Source organism: Crocodylus porosus, unplaced genomic scaffold (assembly GCF_001723895.1).
Source record: "Crocodylus porosus isolate Cpor-Errol unplaced genomic scaffold, CroPor_comp1, whole genome shotgun sequence".
NCBI lineage: Eukaryota > Metazoa > Chordata > Crocodylia > Crocodylidae > Crocodylus > Crocodylus porosus.
In genome coordinates, this window is record NW_017728943.1 from 71145975 (window position 1) to 71150436 (window position 4462).

Sequence of the window (4462 nt, forward strand, 5' to 3'; positions counted from 1 at the left end):
TCCATCAAAGTCACCTCAAAGAAGTCCTTCCAAATCAATATGATTGCTATTTACAATATAAATATGTTAATGTAGCTATATTACTCATCTACAATTGGTTGAGTAAAGAATTCTGGGGTATTTTTGGTGAAAATAGGGTATCAGGCCTTGGTTCACGAACCAATCTCCCATTTATAACATTGTTTTTTATGAGAAAATTGGTTCTGAGTTGCAGCATTTGGACTTAAGATGCGGTTTTCAGGAACCAATTGTGTTGTAAGTCCGAGGACTGCCTGTACACGTGACACCATTACCATGTACACATGACAAAAAAGTCACTTTATGTGGCTTAATGGTGTCATGCTGTACAAGTGTAGGAGTTTTGCCTTTTTTAATGAGTTTGCATTGTTGCAAATTAAACTACATCTGGATGTAGCTTAGTTTGCAACGATGGATTGCAGCTATTAGTCAGCTTAGCCTCCAGCCATGGGACAGGTGGGCAGGCTCCACAAAAAAAAAAAGGATTGGGCCCCTTGCTGCTTCTGCCTTCAGCAGGCACCTGCTGAAAGCAAGGGGCCCGATCCTTTTTATTTTGGAGATGCCTACCTGCCTCTCTTGCAGCTGGGGACGGCGAGCTGCTGGCAGGCCAAGTGACCTGTGAGCTGGGGGGGGGCCCGGTTCTTCCCTTAGTGGTGGCAGTGCCCCACCAGGGCTGCCCAGACAAGTTAGGTGCTGCCCCTCCTGGGTTGGGGGCCTGAGAGGCAGGCATTTAACATGGAGTTCAAGCCAAGGCCTCTTTCTCTATATTTAGACCTCTCCTTTATGTTGCATGCTGCTAACAGAGAGATCACCTCTCCTCTTTATCCATGATCTCCCATGTTAGCTGCTTTTGTTTGGCACTGTGACCTCGATGCTGTGAATCAATAAGGAATACCTATGCAGGGGGCTGAACTTGGTTGTTTGAGCTCAGGACTAGATGATAAAATACCTCTTTGCGTTTGGAATGAATTGCAAACAAATGTCCTTGATCTGGCTTTCACATAGTAAATTCCTTAAATCCTTTCAGATGATAAACACACCCACCCATGTATACCAAAATGAAAGTGAAAATAAAAATGCTAAGTATTTAAGGCTTTTAGAGAAGCAGATGGGAAGGGAGAGGTTGTTGCTTGGGAGGCATTTGGATTCTTCTGTGATGCTGTCCATATACTTTTTCGTTGTGTGATTTTTTGCAGGGGGTAAGTTGATGTACTTCCTTGTGCTTTAGTTTTACTTAATAATTAATATTTACTGGCCTATATCAAAGTGTTTTATAATTCTTAAATGCCCCTTTAGTTTTGGCTGGCAACAGCATTGCTCCTGGGTTGGGCAATTTGAAGAGAGGCTGCTCATTTGAGCTGAATTGCGAGGGGACATGCTTTCCATCTGAATACGTGAAATCTCTGATCTGCTTTTTCATTTTTGCTGTAATGCATGCTTTGGGCATGAGACTGGAGGAAATCTTGGTTAGGACTGAAGAACATGCTTGTCAGAAACCAGTGCCTCTTCAAAGGGCGTAGACATATTTATGAAAGGTTCCATGAAAGTAGTTGGCTGATTTAGCCCCCTGTGTGACTGCAAGTTGTTTCTCTAGTCTCTCAGGGTTTTTAAGGAACTGAAAATTCATTTGAAAGTAAGCTTGGAACAATTGCATATGTGCTAAGCATCTTAAATCTTGTAGTTGTTTTCACATTTTCTCTATTGTTTTACTGGGTACCTATTTTGCCAGCACAACTTGTGTACCAGCCTTTAGAAAATTTGCCTCACACCAAAAATGTCTCCTCTCATGACAGTTTTAAAGATGTGGATCAGCTTTAGTCCTGGTATAACTGGGTAAAGTCCCATTAACTTATATCAGGGCTGTCCAAGTGGTAGGCATCAAGCCATGTATGATCTGTGAGGGGTTAATTTGTGACTCCTGGGCCTCCCACCTGGCTGCTGCTCACTCCATCGCTCCAGCTGCAGCAGTAGTCAGGGTCTCCGGGCCAGCAGCATAGTAAGTGTGGTTTGTGCCCTGGGCAAGCCATATGGGAGAGCAGGGTGGGGAGAGCTGGGTGGTATGCACTGCAGGAGACTTACTCAAAACAATCCCCAGCTATGCAGCTGCCACCACCTCATGCTCTGCCTGCCTCAGCTCTTGTTCTTAAACCAGGAGCAGTGCAGTGTCTGTGCACCAGCTGCTGCTTCAAGAACAACACTATGGGGCTGCCAGGACTCAGAATCTGTGGGGTGGGGGCTAGTTGGAGCCTGGTGTTGGTGCCCGTCTTGCCACCCCTAGTTACGCTACTGCTGCATGCTTCCCCTCCCTCCCCCAGCTTTTGCATCCTGTAGTGCAGTGCGGTGCAGGACAGCCCATGGTGCCATAGGTGCCCATGACCAGGAAGCTAAGGGTGAGGCCGAGACATCTGCTGATGTACGGCCTGGGGGCCCTGTGGCTTGCAGTGGCTCAGGCATGACTTAGATGCTGCAGTTATTGTTTTGCTCCAGGGGTGCATTTGGCTCAGTATCTTCAGTGAATATTTTATTTAGTCCTTAGAGCACTTTCAAAGCATTTAATTAGCCAGTGCAGCCGCAGCAACAAGAAACCCTTATAGTCCTGGAAAGAGCATGGAATAGCATGCTCCATAAACAATGCCTGCTCCCCAGGTTTGACACACTTTCCAATTAACCAAGCTTGATGGGGCTTTGAAAGGTGACATGTATTAAAAAAATAATAGCAATGCCCCAAGCTTCTATACACATGTTTTTCATATTTAAAAGACAGCTCCGAAACATGAAATATTTAAAAGAAAACTTGGTTATTTCTGGTATTTTTACTTAAGGCATAAAAGGCTTAAAGGGGTTTAAAATGAACTTACTTCATATTTTATGTCTAATCTCTTTAACAACAAAAAAGGCAGAACAAGCCTGAAGCCAGGGTTATATGAGACTTGGGTAGAACCAAGGTGTCAGAATCTCATAATTTAAGGAGAGGTGTTATGAACCCAAGCATTTTCATACTTTCTGGAGAGTCCAGAATAAACCAAAGAGGAACTGGTGGGGAGTCTTCTCAGTACTTCAATTTCAGTTTACTCTGCAGTGCTAGAGTGTGGTAGTAAGAGACACAAGATTATCCATGCTGGTGTTCTTCCCTAGTTTATTATGTGAAAAATAAGTCATGGGCCTGTGGGAGATTCAGAGCCTGAATACACACATTCCATGAATTTTTGGAAAGAGATAGTGAGGTTCAAGAGGCTATTAGTGGGTTTTTTTAACCTGGTAGTTGTGATCAAAAGTTTAGTATCAGTTTTATTATTCAGCCATGCCAGGACCAAATGGTTATAAAAGGTCCACAGACAAGAAAAAAGCATGTTGTAATGTAATTGGGCTGTAGCATAGATGTTCCACAAAATTTATGCAGGAATATTTTGACAGTGTAAACTTGTCTTCCAAATTCATGTTATGCAAGTATTTGCTCTTACATTTTCTCTCTTTTTGCTGTGCTTGTGTACACATATTCTTAGACTGATGATCAAACAGAAGAAGAGCTTTCTTTTGGTGAAATTGTGAGTCATTATAGAGAATAGTGGACTTTTGAGATCTATATTATATTTTCCATTCATTAAAAGTGGAATGTAGAACAGAAGAACCCAGATTCTTCACAAGATAAGGTTTCCGCCCCCCCCCCGTGAACATGATGGTTTAGAGGCTAGCCAGGGGTATATATACCTGCAGTAAACAGTGGTGAAGGACCATGGAGATGTACCAGCTGATTGCCATGGCTTTTATTTCAAAGGCTGCTGATTCTCTGATGAGGTATGTGGGATGGTACCTACATCAGATGATTGCAGAAGTGATGTCCTTTTGAAATCACCTCCTCTGCTTGGGCCTGTAGGGGGGGCTGTCAGGAAAGCTTAGGCAGACATAGAGCTAGGACTAGCGTCCAAGATCAAGGATAATAAAAAGTCCTTTTTCAAATACATAGGGAGGATGAAGAAGGCACTAGGGTAACGTGGGGCCCCTGCAAGGTACTCTGGGCAATCTGATGGTTGCGCCAGAGGAGAAAGCAGAACTCTGTAACCAATTCTTCATGTCCGTTTTCTTGTGCAGGGACCGGGACTCCCCCGCTGGGATGCCAGGTGGACTTAAGGGGAACGCCTCCAGACCTCAGGTTGGGGAGGACCAGGTTAGAGAGCTTCTGGAGGGGCTGGACCTGTTCAAGTCAGCGGGTCCAGATGCTCTTCACCCCAGGGTGTTGAGGGAGCTTGCTGGGGTTATTGCAGGGCCCTTGGCACGGCTCTATGAGCGCTCGTGGTGCTCGGGCCAGGTGCCAGATGACTGGAAGATAGCTAATGTGGTCCCCATCTTCAAAAAAGGGAAGAGGGAGGACCTGGGCAACTATAGACCCGTCAGTCTTACCTCAATCCTAGGGAAACTCTTTGAGAAGATCCTCCCCTGTGATGGG

General features: G+C 44.7%; 1 protein-coding gene and 2 long non-coding RNA genes across 4 annotated transcripts in view; 1 reads left to right on the forward strand and 2 right to left on the reverse strand.

Annotated features, from left to right (window-relative positions):
• Nucleotides 1–4462, forward strand: part of EPHX1 (epoxide hydrolase 1) — a 42491-nt gene that overhangs the window by 18163 nt on the left and 19866 nt on the right. The window lies entirely within an intron of this gene.
• Nucleotides 1–4462, reverse strand: part of LOC109319776 — a 38050-nt gene that overhangs the window by 7949 nt on the left and 25639 nt on the right. The window lies entirely within an intron of this gene.
• The window catches only part of LOC109319777, a 16568-nt gene continuing 12459 nt past the window's right edge, over nucleotides 354–4462 (reverse strand). Inside the window, exon 3 of the long non-coding RNA XR_002103624.1 lies at nucleotides 354–365. This is a non-coding gene — a long non-coding RNA (uncharacterized LOC109319777). The remainder of the gene's footprint in view (nucleotides 366–4462) is intronic.